Source organism: Cupressus sempervirens, chromosome 8 (genome assembly GCF_028749045.1).
Source record: "Cupressus sempervirens isolate cs-2001-9-10 chromosome 8, ASM2874904v1, whole genome shotgun sequence".
Classification (NCBI taxonomy): Eukaryota; Viridiplantae; Streptophyta; class Pinopsida; order Cupressales; family Cupressaceae; genus Cupressus; species Cupressus sempervirens.
The window spans coordinates 179,831,422-179,856,913 of NC_143125.1; positions in this window are offsets into that span (position 1 = coordinate 179,831,422).

Genomic DNA, 25,492 nt, shown 5'->3' on the forward strand with positions numbered 1-25,492 from the left:
GTTAGTACTATAATCAAGGAGTTAATTACAACTCGAAGAAGATTATTGACCATTTTCTGCTACAGGGGATAGAATCTAAGAAGAAGAATATTAATGAGAAAATATTTGAAGAGGATTATCAAAGAATAAATCATTTGAATCTTTCCTTGACCCTATAGAGCCTAAAGTGTAGAGAGTATTTGTGCTCTATTGAAGTTGCTCTAGATTTGAGATAAATTTGGTTGGATATGGGAATTATCTAATCCTTAGACTAGGTTTTATCTTCTGTATCCTAGTATTGGGTTTTTGCAACTTGGTAGCTTTGAAACAACAACACATACCTACGCATACTTTTTTATATTGAACTACATCCAATTATTGTAATTGTAACAAGGTCCTACATTATCCATCAATTCAACAACTTTTTTATAACTAACCTTTATGTCATCCATGGGAAATAGGCCCAAACCATGTAATGATGATGGAGCTATGCGATATATCCTCTCATTAACACAAAAATTAGTGTTAATTAGAGATAATTCCTTGGCTACCCATTTTTTCTGCAAATGTGTGTACCTTAAGGGAACCTTGATGTTGTTGTTTGTCTCATAATCATAAGAAGATGAGCCCGCTTGATCAAGAGAAATTGCATACATTTATTGATTTTTCTTCTAATCTTTTGACCTCTAGTTTGTCTCTCTTTTGTAGACCTATTACATGTCTCACTATCCTTTTCTATTCCTGCATTTCCCTAACTTGAGGAAGAAAAATCTCATAGATACCTATTTGGTGGTACTTGTAGCGCATGAAATGAGAGATATAGTTGAAAGAGAAAAATATTTTCCTATAAAATGATGATAATAATGATGAAGTTTTCCCAAAGTTAATATTGAAATTGTCCATACAAGCATTGCACGAAATTAAAATTGTCTTTCACCAATTGGTCTAGAGATGTTGTACATAGTGATCCCATTCCATAACTCCAACAACTCAAATATATACATTCATATCTTTCACTTGGTGCTTGGTGCAAAGACCCAAGGTCCTAAACAAGTTGGTCAAACCTATATTTTGGATAGATTAGGTGGTTAATAAGTGTCCAAGTTGACAAAAATTAATATGTAAATCTCAAGCATCTCTAGAATCCATTTAGAAAAATTTCATTCATATTGTAATAAGGCCTATGGGCAAGTTATAGGTTAGTAAACATTGGTCAATGCTAAGATTTCATCAAAAATATTCAATTTCATGGTTTTTAGAAGTCTTGCATGGTTTGACAAGTTTTGGTAGGAATTTGAAGGTGTTTGATTAGACATCTTGAAAAGTTGCAAAAATTGACAAAAAGTTGTCATGCAACAAATATTGTTGCTAAGCAATTTTCTTGCAATTTTGGCAGGTCAATAGTCAGGGCTATATTTTGATCAAACAAGGAGGAATGAATATGTAAAGTCAAGAGGAATGGCATATAAATTAATGTTCCTCAACCTAGAGAGTGTTGGAGTTGATATGTACGATTTTTGAATCAATAAGAAAGTAGTTTTGGTGGGAAAAGATGTGTAGATAGAAAGTACAATTTTAAGATTTCTTGGCTATTTTATAGTATGTACATGCTTCTATTGTGAAAAGTTGTGTTTTTACTTCCTTGTAAAGGTACTAATTATCTTGAGGCATATAGGATAAGCTTGAAATTGTTTTGATTTATTTTTTGTCTGCCAGTTACCCTAATCTTTGATTAGGGTTTTAACTTAAACATAATCTCCTTCATAATCCCCATCATGGAAAAACCCAATTTTTGTTGTGTAGAAGGGGTATAGGATGGAGATGAATGTTTTACTTTTTATTTTCAATATACCCACCTACTTGGAGTATCTTGACATTCTTTAAGCTATGCATCTTCATGTGCTTAGTGTGCAGGCAGTCAGGAATCACGTTGCATAAGGCATATTGGAGGTCATAGGTGCTTGAGGTTTGGAAGATAGTAGTTAGAAGAGATTTTCTAAGTTTCAACAAGACTATTATTCACAAGGGTTTCATATTTTATGGCTTGTTAGTCCAAACTATGGTGTTAGTCCTAATTAGTCCTAAACTAGGGCTCGAGAGTTAAGGGGAAAGGAGAGTCGACCCAGATGCCATCTTTTGAAGTTTTTTGGATTTTCATAAGCCATTAGTGATTATATAATTGGTTTAGAAATTTATTTTGGATTTATGGGATTTTGAGGAATAAAATGGTTAGACAGGGGCATTAGGAAAGAGCCCCTATTAGGCCTTCCAGAGAAACTTGCAGTTTTGACTTAGGAGGAAGTTCAAAACCTATGAAATGGTTTTGAAACTTGGTGAAATTATGGATAAGAGTGTAAAGGAATTTAGTATATTCTAATATCCTAGAGGGTGCAAGGGAGTGAGGCATGGAGAAGATTTGGTTACCTTTTTGAAGGTTTTAGGATACTTAGATGATAGAGATGTATAGGGAGGTGACGTGGAAATGTGAAAAAGCCATTCACCACCACTCTAGTCTTGAGTAGGTCATGAGGAAGGAATTAGGTATTGGTTTAACTTGGAAGAAGTTAAAGAAAGGATTGTGGGAAGAATTTAGCAAGTGACACCCATTACTTGCATTAGTACTTACCAAGTTGAATGAACATAAACAAAACATAATTATTACGACCATTTTGATTTTGTGTTTATAAATTAATTTAGATGAATATTAAATGGAAAAATACCTGGTAATATTATTGCCAAAATTATGTGCTCCCTCTTTATGGACATCAAAGGAGAAATGTTATTGTTAATAAAAAAATAGGGTGAAGCTGCTCGAAAAAATTCAACACATATCGTATAAATGTATCAGATTACATAATGAAAATATGGATGAAATTTTTATGTGTTTTTGATATCTCCTCCTTTTCAATCACTAAAAACAATCATCTCCATGAATTATAGTGATAAAGCATCTCTATCGGTCATCATTAATGATTATATCTCTTTTCTGTTTGCCAATTACTACTATATGTTATAGCAATAAGCCTCCTTTATCGCTCATCGCTATATTTCATTTGTAGTTTCTTTCAATAGTGATAGAAGGGATTGCTATATGTCACATTGATATAATTTCCTCATTGCTCATCTCTATGTCAAGATTAGGCCTTCTTTGTATAGTGATACAAGAATTTTCTATATGCTATAGCGATATAGTACCCAGAATCTCTTTTGACTATACTGTGATTGCCATAGTGTATGCTGATTCATGAAGCCTAATCACTATTGCTATAGTGATATATGAAACATTAAATGAAGAAACAACATTTCTATTGATGGTCACTATATGTTATAGTGATAAACCTCCTTTATCTTTCATCACTATATTGTTTTTGTAGTTTCTTCACATAGCGATAAAAGGGATCACTATATGTCATAGCGATATAATTTCCTCATCACTCATTGCTATGTCAAGATTAGGCATTCTCTATATAGTGATATAAGAGTTCACTATATTCTATAGTGATATAGTACCCAAAAAGAGATATAACCATACTACAATCACAATAGTGTATCCCGACTCATGAAGCCTAATCATTGTAACTATAGTGATATATGAAACATTGAATGAAGAAACAACATTCCTATTGATTGAGGTTTTTGATGCACCTATGTGAAATAAATATCATTAATAATTAAATGAAATTTTGAATGATAGATTCCAATGCTTATTCGATGGTTTGAGTTAGGCAGGGCATCAAAGAAATATATAGAGAAGTCAAGGCAGGGTTTGGATGAAATTGTTATAAATGTATTAGATTACATAATGAAAATATGGATAAAATTGTTATGTGTGTTTGATATTATGACTCATTAACAATATCAAAATATGGATGAAACTGTAATGTGGTTTTGACAATAATCATAATCACAAAAAAAATCATCAAGATACAAACCCTAACCTAACTACCCGATAACAATAACCAATTATGGAGGAAACTATAATGCATTTTTAATAAAATGAAGCTGCCTACAAACATTCAATGAATATTGTACAAATGCATTGGATTACATAATGAAAATATAAATAAAATTGTCCAGTCACACTTTATGGGTGACAATGTTGCTGGTCATTATATCTGTAATTATAGTTTAGCATTGGGTCTCATAATTGATCCATAATATTCTAGACTTTACTCTCCTCTTACTCCATTATGGAGCTACCTTTTATCCCTCTCTCATTGGTAGCCTGCCTATTCACTCTCTAGTTACCGAAAGCATACGAGCAGGCTGCCCCTTCATAGATAGAACTATAGGATCACCAAAAATATTCATCTCCATGACTTATAGTTATACAAAATCTCTATTGTTCATCCTTGTAATGATTATATTTGTTTTCCATTTGCCGATGATGGCTATATGTTATAACAATAAGCCTCCTTTATCACTCATCACTATATTGCTTTTTTAGTTTATTTGTATAGCAATAAAAGGGATTACTATATGTCATAGTGATGTACTATCCTCATTGCTCATCACTATGTCAAGATTCATCCTTTTTCGTATAGCGATAGAAGAGTTTTCTATATGCTATAGCGATATAGTACCCAAAATCTCTTTTGACCATTCTGTGATCGCTATAGTGTATGTTGACTCATGTAGCGTAATTGTTGTAGGTATATTGATATATGAAACATTGAAAGAAGAAACAACATTTCTATTGATTGAGGTTTTCGACACACTTGTGTGAAATAAATCTCATTAACGATTGCAAAGAGGTGATAAATAGGAGATTGCAAGGTTGTAACTTGTATTAAGCATAAGATACTTTGAGTTGAGATGATGTGAAGGATAACCACAATAGTAGAGGTCTAAGTTATCACGACATTGCATGTAGTTAAAGTTAACATTGGATTACACTTGCAAAGTGGCAATGATACATAATCATAGCTTCATAGGGTTAAATGATGAGCTAAAGGTTTAAGCTATGAGGCTGCAATCAAGGTAACCGTTAAATTCAAATGGTTATCACAACATCGCAGGTGGCAAAGAAGTTAAGATATTTTAAGTTGTGAAGGAGAGAGAAAGAGCTAGGACACCTAAAGTTTAAGCCATCACAGCTTCACAAGAGAATAAGTTTGACTTAAGGTCAAGGTAGTGAATTGGAGAAAGCTTATAATTGTAGCTTCACATGGCTAGGGTTGGGAAGAGGTGACAAGGTCAAGTTTTGAGTCATCGTAGCATTGTAAAAGATAAAGATGTTAAGTCCTTAACCACAAAGAAGTTGTGAAAAGGTTAGTCTAAAAGGTTTTGCTACTTCATAGTTGAAAGTGATAGTAAAGAATGTAGATAGAGATGTTGTGATGAACAATTTCGTACCTTCACAGGTGCTGGGATGTGGTTAGTTCCTAAGGTAGCGATGTTGCCAAAACATTTGATAGTGTTGTCATCACTACTTTACTGCAATCAGTAAAGTGTAAAGACAAATAGTAATTCTATCTCTACATCGAAGGAACATTAAATTGTAACATGTGGGAATCATGTGAAAGAAAGGATAGATCGAAGTAAGAAAAAAATATTTTATTGATTTCATCTTACAATGCGAATGTATGAAAGAGATTAGATAAATGTTTAAATTTTTTCTTGACTAACTATGGTTAAATCATTTCAAAGGTTTAACTCTATGGTGAAGTAATAGTAATGGCTAGTTGAAGGTTCACAAACAATTATCTAAATTGATGCAACATTAATGGGCCCATGAAACTACATCAAATGAGGTTTCTTTTCTAGTATGAATTCATACAAAAATAATCCACGATGACAATTCCACTAGATCTCCATTACTTGGCATTTGTATGACTACATAATTAATAAAAAATACACAAATCAAATATTAGTTTGATGAAACATCCATCAAACATGCCCACAAGACATCAAACAAAACCCAGGGAGGGACACAAAAAGGCCATCAATGGGGCCATGGGATGGAATTCCATGAGCTGACCATGCCATTCAAAAAGGATGTATGTATCATGCATTTTTTTGTACTTTTCTTGTATGACATGACAATTTATTTTGAGGATAGCTGCGTCCATAAAAGAGCTTCTTATTTTTATATTGTATTTGAATGAAGGAACCATATCCTCATCTTGGCATGTGATTCATTATGTACATTTCCTTGGGTTATCAGCTTAAGTACTAGTCATGTCATAATATCCTAGGGATTTGTTTAGTATCTTTTTCTTAAGTCTTGTTTCTTGGTTGGATATTTTGTTTATCAATATTTCATGTGGGGATTCTAAGACATATTATTTTTGCATATTTTAATGGTTTATAATTAAGACAGGAATTATTTTCTCTCCCATACAATTTCCAAAGAGTAAAGTGCATCTACAACAAGGGTTCACTAAGAATGTTATGCATTTATCTTCCTTCTCATTTAGGAGAACATGACTATGGATTTGATGCTGGTCTGATTTAAATTCTCTATTCTTTTTAATTACAATTTTGATATTATTATTTGCATCTATCTAATCTAAGGGATTTTTAATGCTTACAACTCAAAGTTTAACCCAGAAGATACATTTGCATAAGATCAAATACATGTTTCCTAATGATAAAAGGGACTCATATATGGAACTACTTATTAACTTGAACATAGTGAAACATTTCTCATGCATGTATGTGACTATTGCAACATAAGAAATTTTATTTCCATTGCAACAATACATAACATGGAACCTTACAATGAAAACACTTAAGTTTTAAATGGAATAGCTATTACAATAGATCTTTTACATAAGCAAGATATGAAGTGTAACTATTGTTTGATTCATGAGTCTGCATAAGGAGAAATGACTCATTTACATAAATTCAACATGGACTTCATATTAGTGGTTATTCCCTTACATGAACTAATTCTTTCATTCTTATACAACTTATGAAGATACAACAATGTTTCTATTATATTGTCAACTACATGCATAGCATCACATATCATCTTCCACCTTCACAATATTATACAATAGGATGGAAATCATTTCCACCTTACATAGAACAACAATGGATATTTTACCATTACAATACATTACAAGATATTATGGGAAAATATTGATTCCTTCAACTACCCACACAATTACATAACTCTTGATTCTTCAATAATGTCAAGGAGAAGTCCTAATTTCTTCATGGATCCCATAGCACCAACCTACAAAAAGAACATAAAAACAAGAACCATGGAGGCTCACCTCCCATCCTAGGCTTCTAAGAAGCCACCCATCAAGATAGGGGAAATAAGGCTCAAACGGGTTACATTCAAGCACCACAATGCATACAAAATAACATTGCAACACATATAAATTCCCTCCAAGGCTCAACACAATTGATTCTCCATTGGAATCATGAGACATGGGTGAAGGTGGGCTCTCCAAAGAGGAGAATTCCATATCCATATATCATATATCAAGTTGGAATTGCATTATGCCTCTTTAAGGCTAGGTGAACCCACAATAGTGGGTTACACTTTTTCAGAGGAAGAAAATCCTCCAAAATTGTGTGACCATGAAATTTCTTTTTTTAAAGTTTTGATAGAACCTTTTTTAGTTTTGATAGTCATTTTTGACTGTGGCAAATAGTTTTGATTGGAAGCGCAGGGAAGAGGACAGGCATCCAAAATCACCAACCTTTGAAAAGGGTATGATATTTTCCTTGTTTTATCTATGTTATACATTTTTAGTTTCATTTTATATGTTTTTAGTTTCATTATATATATGTTTTTTGTATGTACACACACACACACACAGTAATGCCCCGCCAAGGGATCCAAAGAATTAACCTAGAATTTCACTAAGTTTAGTAGCATTTTTTTTTTCCATGAAAGTAAATACCACGTATAACTTATGCACAATAACGGAAGCAATAGTAATGTCCATCTGAAATTAAAACATAACATACATAATAGATTACATTCTTAAAGATCCCTTTACGTTGGGTTACATCTAGAAACATCTATCATACATGAATCCATCTAATACAACATCCACATGAAATAATAATGATAAGTCCAATGTTTATACATTACATTTCAAATACTCAATCATCCACTGTACATGTCACAGGGTATGACAAGCTCAAAAGAAAATACATACATACATAGAATAATGTACATCATCCTATTCTAATCCATGATACATCAAAGTAAAGATAATCATGTAATATACATGATACATCATCATAGAAGACATATACATCCATCATAAAGATCAAACATAATAAACTAAGTGCATGGTTCCTCCCAACCGTTAATAGCATCATAAGACCATCGTGGATCCTAGCCATCCCTCCGTGTGTAACATTCCAAATCACCAAAGAGATCATCGGTACTAACATAATAGGAATGTTACTCCTAACATATACAACATCATATGTAGAAAGTAATCTAACATGCAAATATAAGCATAAGATAACATCATCTAACATATGCTAATCATCAATGAAAAGGATACATATCCACTATCATGAAGGACACAACAACCATGATGTCTCAATAAATCTCAAAATTATAAGAGTGGAAAATACACTACCACCCAACCGCGTGGTACCAAAGTGGTCCACTCCCACCATGCTGAGGAGATAATCTCAAGTCCCAAACAGGCTATCAAAATCAAATAGCATAAATCTCCATAAGTCTAGGAATCCTAAAAGTATACTAACTCAAAGGTTCCAAACACAAAATTCGACATCTAATCCCAGAGGCACACAATGACATGTAGGAACCTACTATGCAACTGAGAAAGTGTCATCACAATTATCACGTACAAATTACCCTGGCAGTTAGCTAAACTCCATGGGTCCATACCGATTTCATGCGGCCACTAGTATCCTCTCATACTGACAAGGCATACTACGGAATGCAAGGTCGTAACCATGCGTCTCACTACTCCCATCCTAGCCTGTACAAGCACTCAAGGCATGGGTGAGAACAAAACTCTTATCTTTTTAGGTTCATTCAGTTAGTATTAGGTGTGAATGTTATCACTTATTAATCCAACTTACAATGAGTTACCCTGGCAGCCTCTTAGGGCCCCGGCCCCCATTGCAAGCCACTTCCCATTACTACATGCAGATATCCTACCCTAATGCTCATGGAATCATAAATCTCAAAATCACACAAGATAATCCATAATAAAATCATCAAATATGCATAAAAGCATCAAATCTCCATGAGCAAACATCCATAGAAAATCATGAATACAATAGCTCTCTATTGGCAACTGAAGTATCACTGATAATCAAAGTATCCAATGGTTCTCAATAACCAAAATATATCTCAATCAACTGATCGAAGACTCTAAAAATGGTTGAGTCAAACATGTCACATCATGACATCATCAAGAATAAATCTATATCATAGTCCCATCATGGAAACTAGAAAATAACCAAGGTTAATTGATCGATGACCAAAAATAATGGTTAAGTCAAGTGTCTCATAAATAAGAATCTCAACTATAACAATCAGTAATTACAAAAAATACATAGATCATTCCATCACATAACCATGGTTGGGTTTATAAAGATCGAGATTAAAACATCATCATGACATCACATTCACATAACTCTCAAGCCTCTGGTAGACGTCCTATAACTGGTCAACACTAGTCAACCCAAAACCCAAAACAATAACATAATGAATACACAATGTAAACACATGTTTTGGTTTTGCTAAATTTACAATTTGAATTTAAATGCAAAAGTCTCGGTTTACGTTCCCAAGTTTAGAGAAAGAATTTGAAGGAACATTTATACATGAATACAAATCCATTCTTTAATTATATTTTTAATCCAAATGTCCCCCACCAAATCAATATTTAATATACTTAATAGAATAATTAATTTTAATCATGAGCCTTTGATATAAATCAATTATCAATTTACAATTATAAAACATATAATCGTATTTACATATTATATACATACTTATATATATATATATATATATTTATTAAAATATATACATATAAATACATATATGAATATATAAATTATTTTATCATTTAACAAAATCGAATTAATCAAATTTGATTAATGCCAAAATCAAATATGGCAAACGTTTAAAAACAACACACATTATATAATGACTGCCGGTACGTAGGACCCTGCGGTCGCAGGGCCTGCGACGTCAGTGGTACTGCGTATCACTGTCGTCGCAGTACTTGCGATGAGGTACACTGCGACCGCAGTGGGGGGTGCAGGTCTCGTTCCCCCCCCCCCGACTCAATGTTTATAAAATGTTTATATTATTTTTTAAAATTGCTAACGCGATTTCCATTTGCGATTTGGTTTAAAATGTTTGTAAAATTTTTTTCGCCCACGGGTATGTTATCCATTTTTTAACAAATATATATAATATATATACATATATATGTATATATATATCTATATATATATATATACACAAATATATGCAGAATTAATAATATCACAATATATGAGCATATATATATATATATATATATATATATATATATATATATATATATATATATATATGTAAGTATAAGAAAATTGACAATATAACAATACAACTTCAACTTTTCAGAATTCCCCCATAAACCTTTGATCTCCCAAAATTTCCAATAATTAATCTAATGGGTTTGACTATGAATCTCAACCATAGCCCCGTGTTCTTTTTAGATCCATGCATATAAAAATTCTCAAATAAATTAATCTACCCATATTGAGAATGCACAATAAATTATGAAATTCTTCAGAAGACATATGGAAGACACGAAGAAGACAGGGAATGCATGATGCGGAAATAGAATAAGTAAAATTACAAGAATCTACCCAGATTTTGATGCTAATTTGCTCTTCCTCAGAAACTCACAGAGCAAGCTCCTCCCTTCTTCAGAGTTCTCGAGTCCTCCAATGCTCCAATTTGCACTCCAACCGCTATGTCTAAGCCTCTATGAATGCCTGAATATAAAGAGCTTTCAGGAAACATCTAGAATGCTTCTAGAAACAGCTGGAAGATGTCACCAACTAAGCATGGGTCTTTTCCAACCTTCAAGATGAGCCATAGGGTTGTAGACACCATGTGCTTAATTGATGCACTAACCCCCGTGTTGTTGACACTTGAGAAATAGAAAAGTGCATTAACTCTCATGCAAGCTTATAACTCCAATTCACTTTTTATATAATTTCCATTTAAATATTTATAACTTCCATTTTAATTTTTATAACTTTTATTATTATTATTTATTTATTACTTATTATTATTATTTTATTATTATTATTAATTTTAATTTCTAATTTTCTTTTATTTAATTCTTTTCCTTCAATTAATTCTCATTTAATTAATTATAATCAAAATATCAAATAACATGATATTTTATATTAATTTTCTCAAATAATTAATTTATTAATAAAATTTATTTATTAAGACTTAATTAATAGAAAATTCACCATAGACCTCCAAAATAAAATATGAAAACCCATCATAGAACAAATCACTCAAAATCAGTCTAAATGGTTAAAAATCATGAATCATGTCATCCGACACATTCGGTGGGTAAAATATCCAGATACTTGTCCTACCTTACTAGGACAATTGGCTTAAAGGTTTGGGATTTTGACTTGAGAATTTATCTCCCTTCTCTTATCATTGAGACAGTATAATAGGGTATGCTCATCCTGGCAATTCAGGAAAGTTGATACCCGGTACCTACAACCTGCAAAAAAACCAGGCATGTACATACAATATATAATGCTAAGCTAAACAGACAATGGCAGGAAGTGGTGCATCGTGTAGATCCTGACTAAGCAGGTGACTACGACTCCCTTCCTTAACCACATCAGAAATGCCATACAATAAGAAAACACACACACCATACACATGCAAGTATGGGGTAAGTATCCATAATGAGACACATGAGATAATAACCATCAACTAATCATCAACCATAGCTGAAAACAAAATAATGATCATCATGTATGCATGAAACGTAAAGTCTAAATGATCTCATCACATAACCTCTGAATCCATAACATAATGTCTGATAGTGTCAAAACAATACCACTAATCCATCAACATAAAACTAGTCCATCATAGTCTGATAATAATAGCAACAATATGTCCAGAAAAGATGTGAACGAGGGTAGGCACTACACACACACATATATCATGTATGTATATATGCATATAGATCTTGTATATATATACCATGTATGTATACATGTATATATGTATATATGTACACACATGTATACATGTATATATGCAATACATGAATATACAAACATACATACATACATACATACATACATACATATATGTATTTTATGTATGTATGTATGTATATTCATGTATTGCATATATACATGCTTGCATGTACATATGTACATGTATATGTGTATTTATGTATATATATGTATATACACACACAGATGTATGTATACTACATATTGTGGATATGTACACACATACAGCTAAATTTTTAATGTACACATGTGAACTTGTAATATATTAAAATTTTAGTTCATATATATACATGTATGTGTGTTTGTGTGTTAAAATCTTCACATTACTAATAACTTTAATCTAGATTTGTACACTAACCCTAAACATTTAATCCTAAAGATCCTTAAACATTATATTAACTTTCCCTTACATTGATCATGATTCTAATGATATATAGCTCTAGAAATCCTAACCACAATCCTAACTCTAAGCCTAACCATGTAGTTCTATAGTTCCATAACATATTTTCCTTTTAATCCTATGTATTACTAAATCAAGTAATAGGCTAATTATATTAAATTAATCTCAAGACATTTAATCTTAATTCTAAACTTAATCATAATTCTACTTGTAATGCTAATGTAAGTCTCACACTGACATTAAACACTAACTATTTGACTATATAAGTTACACGATTTTATAACACTAATCCTAACTCTAACCATAATGGCTTACTCAACATAGAATACTATTCTGAACACACACACCTTTAACCCTACCCCTAAATATTTTCCTAACCCCAACTTAATGAAAATTTACCATGATTAAAACTAGTAATAATGGTCCCCTAAATTCAATCTAAGTAATACTAAACTAGGTAACTCTAAAATTAACCCTAGAACCATAATATAAACCATAATCATGATATTACATTAACCAAGTGAATGCCAACCCTAATCAAATTAATTTATGATTGGTATGAGGCACATGTAGTTCAAGAACAATATATAACACTACTAATTTTATAACTCTAAACCTAACTATAACCCTATGTAATCTTTTAACTTTAACCCTAACCCTAATATTAACTCCATGTGTCACACTGATATTAACCCTAACCCTAACCCTAAAATTAATGCAAGTCTCATATTGATATTAAACACTAATGATATGACTATATAAGTTACACAATTTTATAACACTAACCTTAACTCTAACCATAATAACTTACTCAACATAGAACACTATTATGAACACAAACTCCTTTAACCATAGCCCTAAATATTTTCCTATCCCTAACTTAATGAAAATTTACCATGATTAAACTAGGTAATAATGGTCCCTAAACTCTTGATCTAAGTAATACTAAACCAGGCAACCCTAAAATTAACCCTAGAACCATAATATAAACCATAATCATGATATTACATTAACCTTGAATGCCAACCCTAATCAAATTAACTTATGCATACTATGAGGCACATGTAGTTCAAAATTATGTAGTACTACTAATTTTATAACTCTAAACCTAACTATAACCCTATGTAATGTTTTAACTTTAACCCTAACCCTAAAATTATCTCTAAACTTAACACTTCTTCTAACTCTAACCATATTCCTACTTATTTCCCTAGTAACCTTAGCTATAATCATGTGTTTATGAAATTCTAGTTGAACTTAAATGTCACCAAGTACAATAAATTTCAAGTTTATTAAATATCATATTTTAATTTAGGATGTACAAGTTCACACATGTAGTACTGTACATATATGTTATGTTTGTTTCATGTTTACACATGCATATTATATATGTTTAATTTCATGTTTATGAAATTCTAGTTTCTTAAATGCCATACAAGTACTTGATAAATTTCAAGTTTATTAAAAATGTCATATTTAAATTTAAATTTCAGGTTTACACATTATATGTACACGAACGTATACTACATACATTGACCTTCACATGGCAGATCAACAACCTCATATCCCCCTTGAGCAACAACCTCCTACCCCCATTAATAGCAACCTCCTATCCCCTCTAAGCAACAACAATCTCCTATCCCCCCTAAGTAGCAGTAACCTCCTATCCCCCCAAGCAGCAACTTGTCCCCCCAAGTAGTGTGCTATTCCTATAGATCAGTAGCCTATCCTACCTAACATGCTTGATGATCGCACTAACCAAGGGATTCATAGACTTCATGAATCCTTAGATAGTGGCACATGATCAAATTTATATAATAGTACATGTTAGAGAATCTTACAGAGTCTCACATATATTAGAGATGAGATTTATGGTGTTGCTCCATATTTTGCACATACTATACAAATTATCCTTGACAATAAGAGATGAGAGGTCTCTTCAAGGCTCTGACTATAGTAGGTATAGGTCTTAGTGCCCAAAGAGACAATGACAAGGGAATGTTTCCCTCATTATCTTCCACTAAAGTATGTGAATGGGTATTCTCCGCTTAAGTGTACAAATCCATAAATGGCTGCACTTATATACCTATGCTTCCTTGCTGCTCATGGTCGTTATCCAAATAATGATCAAATTCCACTCTATTTTGCATGACAACTTTATGCTAAGGTTTTATTAGGTAGGGTGGTGACTACAATGATTTACCATCACATTTAGGATAGGGGCATGGTAAACTAGTTGACAGGCAACCGAGTCATCCACCACTGACACATAGGTTAATTGTTAGAGAGAGGGCACTTGCTATTTCCCCTATATTAGGTCTGTCAGCTAATGAGGTCCTGCATAACAACAATTATGAGGGGTGATGTAAGGACCCTCCTCATATGTACTTATCAATATGAACCCTCTATTAAAACTGTTATAAGAGATTTTGAAATAGATGTGAAGTAATGCTTACATTGTGAATGTCCTAATGAAATCTAGAGTAGTTGATATATCCATATACTAATACTTAGTGATTCAAGAACTATTTCATCACCTCGACTGTTTAAAATATTAATTGTTACAATAATGACGCAATGTGTTTTCACCTGATAATGAGGTTGCCAATTTTGGTACCTCGATGATTAAGTGGTATGCTTTCAGATAGTTCATTTTGCCTTATTAATGATGTTTATGATGTTTAATTATATGCATGCCTAACGATGATTATTCTAGTAATTTAATCTAAATTAATGAATAAAGTTACGTTGATTATGAAAGTTCTAATGATTAAAGGTGGGTAGAAATAAGAAAGGCTTGCGTAAAGGAAAGATTCATGTTTTGATTTGTGAGGCCTTTCCCTGACCCATTCTAGCATCGATGATACATTATTATTTTGATACTCATGACTCGATATGTCAGAACATTATTTGATGCACATAACATTATTATGCTATTTATGATGTGTGATGCTTTACTTTTAGATATTTGATTTTGTCATTTAATGATTTATGAACATGTATGATGATGAAGTGAATGAATGCAAAACTAACACTTTGAATTTTCCAATTTTAATGAATAGAATGAGATAAACAATTGAATTATGGAAAAATGGATGTTTTAAATTACATGAATTTCATGATGCATATTTTTACATATATACATGTGTTTCTTGAACTACTGATGTATGTAATGAATGTGCAGGAAATTTAGTCAAAAAATCCAATGGAAAGATGGAATTGAACCCCTTGTTTATTTGTGCTATCTTTGCATTGTCTATCTTTAAAGGTTGTTATTTGGTCTTACCATTCTTCTAGCTTTTGTTTGTTCCTAATAAGTCTTTAAGGCTTAAAAAAATTAAATTTAAGTACCCTAGGGGTAAGGGTATGGGTTGGAAGTACTTTCCACCCCCTTAGTCTCCCTGGTTGACTTTTAGGGTCACTCAAAAATCCTACTTTTGGTTGATTGCGAAAATTGATTGTCTTCTACTTGAGTTAGACTAAAAACTCCATCTTGAGGTTACTTGAAGTCTAGTTGAGTTAAGGATCATACTTAGAGGTATTTTGGAGTAGTTTTGGGGTTGTTACCCAATCTTTAGTTTTAGAGAAAGTTTGAAGATTGAAGGAAAAAAAAGGAAAAGCTCTTCTCAACTTACCATTTTTACCATAACATTTTGTGAAGGTAGGAGTTCTTCACTCTTTGATTTGTTTCTTCATATTGTTCATGCTTGAATAATGCATAAGGCATTGTGTTGTTCTTTGTATTGCTTGCTTGTGTGTTGGGGTTGATTTGGAGGGATCTTAACTTGTTCTTGATGTTATTCTTATGCTTGCTTTGATGTTTTTGTTTTGAGGGGATTGTTTTGGCATTACTCACCCTTGGATAGGGAAGAAGTGGCCATGTACAGGGGAAGGGCCTTAGTTGGACCTCAATGGTGTAGAGTCTCCTCTCATGGTGAGAGGAGGGAAAGAGAGTAGGGTGTATGGGTCCCTAATTGTCATCACATACCTTGTTTGATATTGTGAATTCTTGAATATGGAAAGGAATGAAAATCCTTGTGGTAATAGCCTCGAAAGGGCTTTGTAGAAGAATGAAAGTTCTTGAATTTTTAGCCCCGAAAGGGCTATGTTATGGTATGGTGATTGACATCTCCCATTGGGAAAATCCACCTCCCCCCTAGTCAGGTTCAAATGTTTGACCTATTGTGCAAAAATGAGTTGGGGTGTATGCTTGAATTATTCTTGATGTTGTGATGTTTTACCTTGGGTTAGCTCTCGTCTTCTCCATGTTTTCCTTGAGGTATTGAAGGTATTGAAAGGATTCACTTGTGAAGGACCTAGAAGAGAATTCATTTGAATTGTAACATTATGTAAAATGTATTTAAATTTTGATGTATTGGCAAGGACGTCGAGTTTTCTTACTGGTTCTTTCCTAATGGAGCCTTGAACCAGGATGAATAGTAGAGAAATAAAAAGATTATGAAAACCTCCTTGCATTGCTTTTATGTGATTTCAAATTATGCATATGTATGTGAGAAAATAGCTCATTAGATAATGTCTTCGAATTATGAATTCTCAAGTTTTCAATAATATTAAGGAAAAGTAATTTGATATGTCAAAGTTTCCAATTTGATGTTTATGTATTAAGAGGAAATGAAAATCCTACATTGTGGACAAAAAAGTTATCTCGCTCCTTGTTAAATTATATATGTGTCAAAATCAAATTTGGTTAAGAATTATGCATCACTTTGAATTCTGAATAAAAGAAACATATACCTTTGTTATATGATGATTGATAAAACATAAATTATAAAAAAAAAAAAAGAGTAACCTTATACACATCCTTGTAATAGTATGCTTGTAAAAAGGGGATCAATGTTGTCACTAAGATAGAAATCATTATTGGATATCACCAAAGGAAAACATTTCAACACTTAGAAAATTTGACTTCAAAAAAGAAAAAAGTGCATTTCCAGGAGTAAAAACCTCTTTGGAAAATGTATGGGGAAAATTTTAATTCCCTCAAGTTCACAGAGAATATTCTCTGAGTTATTCCCCTTTGAACCACAACTAAAATCATTGCTAATTCTTTCAATAATACAAATCAAATGAATTCAAAAATAAATTATCTAAATTTATATGTTAATGCATTTTTATTTATTTCACCTCTCAACCATAAAACTTTTGGCATTAAATTCCATGTTGCTTAGGAATGGGCAAGGTACCTAGGTCATTATATCTATGCATTTAATTAATAAAAATAAAATAAAATCAATTTCAACCACTTAGTTTTCCCCCCCATTCTCTTACCCTTTTTTTCTTCTAGCCTATTCAAAGCTAGGCATGGGCAAATTCCCAACCACTTGCCTATGATGGTACCGATGTCATGTCACAAGGGGGAGTAAAGAAAGTTTGTTTAAAAAAAAGAAGAAAAGTATATAAAAAAAAAATTCTTACTAAACCTACCCCCATATCCCTTTTCCCCAAATCCCCTCTTCCTTATGCGCTTGGGATCTGCATGCCCCTCACTCACGCAAGGTGGGGACAAAGTTTGTAGTGCATAGACTAGGGCAGCGACTGCCTTGGGGAGTGGCCCATGTATGGGACTACCCACTTGTCCCATGTAGAGGGGGGGAGGTAGATCTTAGGTCTTAGGATGGGGGGGGGGGGGGGGGGGGGGTTATATTAATATTATATATATTTTTGTTGTAAGCATAGTTGTTAGTATAGATTAGTGTGTAGACTAGGTTAGTATAGGATTTGGTTATTTTTATTAGATAATTTTATTAATAGTTTTTAAATAAGTGTAGCATTAAATTGTTAATTAGATTAGTAGCTATTTGTTTTGTATCATTAGAAAGTAGTTAGTGTAAGATAGGATAACACTAAATTAGTTAGCTTTAATTTAGTTATTATCTTTTGTTATGGTTGTAATTTATTTTATATTATTAAGTACTTTTATATAATTGTGAGATTATTAGAAGGTGGTATAATGCTTTTATGTGCTTGGTTAGAGTAGTAATATTGTTTTAAACATATATACTTAAGTTTGGTTAGTTAAACTTTAAACCTGATGTTTAAAATGATGTTAGTGTAGAATAGTGACTTAGTTGTTAGATTATTTATTAGTTCTAATTTAAATTTTTTTTAAAATTTGAAATTAGTATATTTTAATATAGATAATTTTTAGTGTTTTACTAATTAGTCTCTTTATAATTGTGAGTTAATCGGAGTTATCTTAATATTGGCATTTTAATGATTGAACTTAAATCTTATAATAGTTTAGAATAAAGTTTCAGATTTACTTAACGATTGAATTGAAATAAGTCTAGTCTTCAATTTTAATTATAAATGATAGATTAATAAATTAGATTGATATAAGTATCTTAGAGGAAATTTTAAAGTTAGTCTAGACTTTGGAATTAAAGTTTAAAATGTAGTTAGCATGCGTTGAATAGTTAAATTTAATTAATCTTCTAGAGTTTTGAATTCTCTTAATGTTAAATGATTAAAATCATAATGACGTTCAAGATATCAAGTTAATGAAAGGGTATAGTCAATTAGATCATTTTTAGGGTTAGTGGTATATTACTTGTAATTAAATTGTATCTAAAACAAGATTATGTAATTAAGAGATAGATGTCATTCAGTTAGCATGTTAATTTAAACGTATCGAATAAGTGTTGTGATAATCTAGTGTCTTCCTTAGGAGGTAATAAATTAAAGAATCATTAAAATAATTGTAGGGGTTAGAACTATAGTTACTTGGAAATTTGTTTTCCTAAGAAACATTCAGCTCATCCAAACTATCTATTTTACGTTATGGTTCAAACTGAGTTGTGACCTTTTATTTTGATGGACCACACGTATCTATCTTCAAAGTACCTTTGGTTATCTGAATTTAAAAACTACTCGAACAATTTGTTCCACTATAGTTAATAATCTAAAATCTTTTTCGACCATATTATCTTAATTAATCATAGTACTTATTTAAAAAAAAAAAAAAAAAAAAATAGTGTGTGTTTTTGCCCTTATATTTTGGGCATGATAGGTGATTCATGGAGTTGGAGACATTTTCACAACTATTAGATATATTTCTAGTGATGAGATTGGCTAGTATTTGATGTCATGTTGGCATTCTAAATCATCGCCTGGTGTTTCATCTTCAGGAGACTTGTACAGTGCAGTACGCATCCCTTCACTGACTAGCTTAGAGGGTCCCACTGGAGTGTTGGCATGAGATACTATGAGTCGTCTTGCTAAGGATCTATTATATTCATTATATTCATATGAGACCATCTTGGCATACCCATATCAGATGTTTGACATCATGTCCATGGTGTTATTTGGACACATCCTTAGCCATATTCCTCTCATCGATCAGGTAGTGGTCATGGTGGTAGTACACATCATGATCCACCTACTGACCACTCTTTTACTATAGAGGGACATATATATAGTAGCAAAGACCCTTCCGCTAGTGCAGGGCATGGCCAAAGTTCAAATGTGGACCTTGATGATGTTGATTTCATCTTGTTGAACATAGGATGGATGGACTTGTTGAAACATGAGGATTCTACTTCTATGCCATCTCATCTAATCATTCCACTTAGCTTGTCATTATTAGGACGTGTGCTAACCACTAGTCATGCTAGCATAGATGCAACGATGGAGCTAGATGAGGCCCAACAAAATCTAGATATATTAGTGGACACGATCGATGCTAGGCAATCTGAGTATCATCAGATGCTAGCATCTATACAGGTAAATCTATAGTTTTTTTACATTCATGTTAAAATTTCAATTTCAAACATTTGTTCAACTAATAATTTATGCACGTATACATATCATGCCTTTGTAATTAAATTTACATGTTTTAATATGATTTGTTGCACACATGTATGTATGTATTGTAGGGGTACATTCTTGTTTTTACTCCATATTTGATGCCAAATCATGTACATCATCAAAACTCATTTGATGATGTTAGTAATGGACAAGTGAGTTTTAATTTTTTTGAATTAGACACATGTGAGTTTTAAATGTAATATATAAATTGCATGCAATTTGTGAATTTAAAAGAGATTTAATTAAATATGAAATTATGTACATTTATTTCACTTTCTATTGAATATATATAGGGGTCGACACATCCTAGTGAGCATCCTAATAGTCAGTCTTTAGACCATGAGGAGATGTCATGATGATAGTCCTACATTGACGGTCTATAGTTTTTTATATTATAGATTATTTGATCTATACTTTCATCCAGATAGATTATTTGATCTAGACTTTGATCTAGATTATGTACATGTTTTTGTTATTTGTTAATTAATCTAGAATTTCATCTAGATTATACATGTTTGATGATTGACATACATATATGTTATGTTCTTATATGTTAGATTATGTTGGATTATGTTAGACAATGTTCTTTTACATGTTAGATTATGTTGGATAATGTTCTATATGTTGGATACTATATTAGATTATGTTGGATTATGTTAGATTATGTTCTTTAATATGTTAGATTATGTTAAGGATAAAGTTTTGTTATCTAGAAATTATGTTAGATTATGTTGGATTGTGTTAGATTACATTTTCTTTTACATGTTAGATTATGTTGCATTATGTTGGTTTATGAAATTGATATATGTACATATGAAATTGGTTAGGGGTATGGTTAGGTAATTAACTTTACATAATTCATAATTAGTTACATAATTCCCAATTCCTAATAATGCAAGTGATATTTAGTTACAAATCAAAATTTAAACTTCACAAGTTAAATGAAAGAGTAAAAGTAATATATAATTATTTACAAGTTCTAATTTCATCCCCTTAAGACACAAGTCCTAATTTGATCCCCTTAAGGCAAGTGTTCAAATTTCTTCCCTTCAAAGGAACATGTCCTAATTAGCTACATACAAGTTCCTAATTTCTATAATTAGGTACAAATCACAATTAAAACTTCACAAGATAAATAAAAGAGTAAAAGTAATATATAATTAGTTACAAGTCCCAATTTCATCCCCTTAAGGCACAAATCCTAATTAGATCCCCTTAAGACAAGTGTTCAAATTTCTTCCCCTTCAAAGGGACATGTCCTAATTAGCTGCATACAAGTTCTTAATTTCTATAATTAGGTACAAATCACAATTTAAACTTCACAAGTTAAATGAAAAATTAGAAGTAATATATAATTAGTTACAAGTCCTAAATTCATCCCCTTAAGACAGAAGTCCTAATTTGATCCCCTTAAGACAAGTGCTCAAATATCTTCCCCTTCAAAGGAACATGTCCTAATCAGCTGCATACAAGTTCCTAATTTCTATAATTAGGTGCAAATCACAATTTAAACTTCACAAGTTAAACAAAAGAGTAAAAGTAATATATAATTAGTTACAAGTCCAAATTTCATCCCCTTAAGACACAAGTCCTAGTTTGATCCCCTTAAGACAAGTGTTCGAATTTCTTCCCCTTCAAAAGCATATGTCCTAATTAGCTACATACAAGTTCGTAATTTCTATAATTAGGCACAAATCATAATTTAAAATTCATAAGTTAAATGAAAGAGTAAAAGTAATATATAATTAATTCAACCAATTTTCAAATTGAAAATGATCAATTCAACCAAATTTCAGATTTCAAATAGTTGAACCAAATTTCAAAATGTTCAAGTTGTTTCAAATTACAAGTTGTTTCTATCTTCTATCAAGTGGGTCAGCTCGTTGCTAGATAACATTTAAATTTTTTCTCATGATCATCAATATTGAGCCTCCACTTACGTATTTCAGGTCATTTGTGTTGAGATAATGGGTGTTGCACATATTACATAATATTGTTATATTATATTATGCAATGTTGCCTCTAGATGAACGTGCAACATGTAAATATTCCCATGGGATATACTTGATGAGTTGTATTGTAACATTGTGATAATATTTCATGCAATTATTTAATATTGGAGAAAAGAATTAAATTTTCAATATTAAATGTGGGGTCAATGGGTTAGGTAGCACATGGTTTATGTAATACCACTCGATGGTTTTGTGGGACTTGCTACTATATAAGCAGCCACAAGGGTAGTTGTTGGGGTGAGAAAGTGACAAGAAGAAGGGAGAAAGGCAAGAGTTGAGCAGGACAAGGCTTGACAGGTTAGCCAAGGGAGCATTTGTGAAAGTTGGAAGCATGGCATGGGATGTCTGGATTCGTGCTTGTTTACATAGATTGTTTGGTTGTGGCTATGGCTTTGAAGGCTTCCATGGTTGTATTGCAATGATATTTTTTGCTATATAATACATAGTGATGGATGCTTTTGGAGGATGGGTTTTTCCCTCAATGAGGGTTTCCCAAGGTATATCTTATGTCATAATTTTTGTGGGTATGTAGCCTATTCTCTTGCATATGGATTTCAATTGCATACTTATTTTAGATTTGTTATGGGTTATGTGGAAACGATTATATTCTTTGTGCAAGTTTCCTTACAACTAGTATCCGAGCTATGGTTTTATTATTGTAACCCTAGATTGAATACATGGGAATGCATGAGAGGATAAAAGAAAGGGCAATATATATGAGTTGTTTATTGCAGATTTGAGAGTTTTGGGTTTGTTGTTATGATGGGTTGTTGGTAGATTTTGGGCATGTGAAATTGTTGAACAAAAGGTTTTTTTGGATGTTTCATTTAAATGAGGGTTTTAGAGGGAGCTTGTAGAAATGACCTCTTGGGTAAAAATAGACGTCACTATTGGATCTGGGTCAATGTTTCCATAAATATTGATTTATAATATGCCCTAGTTTGGCCATGTTCAGAGGAAATAAAAGAGTTTTTTAGTTTCAGCCCTTGATGGCTGTCAAATTTAATCCCATCAAAATTTTTGTCACAAAAAACAAATTGCAGAGAAAATGGTAAAAAGACTGTCTTAGTAAAACAACCATAACTTTCTCTTAGGATATTAGATTTTAGACTTCTTATAGGCATTAGAAAGCTAATTTAGAGTAGTACAACTTGGTGTAGATTTGGTTCTATGATTTTGAAATTTTGTCAGGTTTAAGAGCCCAAGGGTCAGATGTTGTTTATTTTGAGCACAGATTAGGGCATAACCCTGGCATATGGAGTCAAATTTTAGACTTCAAGTAGTCAACAAAAAGCTCTTGGAGAGCTCTACACATTAGTTTAGATTTAGTGCAGGTTTGACATGATTTATTTTGTGATATATTGATCTAAATAGTTTATGATATATATTGAATATGTCAACATTGTGAGTTTACGACATTATATGTTTGGAGATTTAAGATTTGATGTCATTGTATACTCAACTTATATTTCAGATTTGATGATATGGTTATCAGTGTTTGGTTTAGATATGTATGATGACTTGTTGGGTCTACAAGTTGTGTAGTGTTGTAAGAGGTCCATGCTTATAGGTTGCATTTATGGCTTGGATATGGGTTGTCTTTGTCCATTGATAATTCATTATTGATGCATATTCATATTGGTGGCTTGGATTTGGGATGTCTATGCCCTAAGTCACATGATTTGCTAGTTTTTCTTCATGTAGAAGGGATGAGATGTTGTTACTAGTTACAACCCTGGTGGAGAATTGTGGTTGACTATTTTATGCTGACAAATTGGACACTTTGAGAGTCAATTGCTTAGTTCATGGATGTGATCATGGTACCATAGATTTTGGCATGAAATGGTTGGATATATAGGTACATCCTTGATATTCATTGATTTGGATTCTTGATTTGGTTAGGGTGGTATATCTTCTTGGTTGAGGATCATGGTTGTTTGGTTTCTTTTGATGATCTCATGATGTGCACTTTGAGTTCTTTGATGGTTTGATGCCTTGGTTGATTTTAATTGTTAGAGGATGGTATTTTCATCATGGTGTCATGGATAGCTTGGATACATAATTTAGTGGGAGCTTGTGACAGTGATGAGGTGACAATGCAGGATTAGTTTTTGGTTTAGTTTCTATCTTCTTGGTTTGGAGATGTTGGTTTCACTTGGTATTGACACTTTGGTTGTGTGTATAGAACTAGAGAATCTTCATGTTAGAGATGGATTTTATGATGCCATAGGTGACTTGGTAGCACATTTGAGAGGGAGTTCTTGGCATTGATATATTTATTGAGTGTTAGTAGATGTTTGAGGTTTGTCTTAGATCCTATTGTTGCAGAAGGTTCTTTAACATTTGCATGGTGCACTTGTTATCTTCATAGTGTGTGAATATGGTTAGATATTAAGGACTCATGGGGTTCTTGGTTATCTTTATGGTGTGTGGAGATGGTTCTCCATGGTATGTGGAGATGGTTTTTCTTCATGCTAGTGTATGGAGATGGTTGCATCTTGAGGACTCATAGGGTTCTTGGTATGGTGTGGTTTACGCTTTCATTTGACATGTTATCCTTGGTGTGAGGATGGTTACATTTATTATTATTATGTCATGGTATACTCTTTATATGCATTTAGAGTGTTGCCATGCTATAGTATGCTCATATTGAAAATGTTATCTCTTTGGTTGAGATGGTTAGATCATGTTACATCATATTTATGTTCCTGAAGCCATGGTTGGAACTTTGACAATGATCTTGGTTTAGTTTCTTCGTATTGAGTACATTGATCATAAGCTTGATACTTCATGATATTGCTATGTTGAATTTGGAGTTGGTATGAATTGATTGGTTATAGGTTCTCATGGATACATAGAGATGGTGGTGATGCTAATTTATCTTAGATTAGAGAAGTATTTGTTGGGATATTTGTTTGGTTTTAGCAGGAAGTCCAAGGGGCGTTCACTTGATATGGACTTGAGAGGAGATTGTTCTTAGAAGAGTCTGATGTAGGAGCATCCTGGGTGTAAGAGCAATCTTGCATCACCCAAAAATATT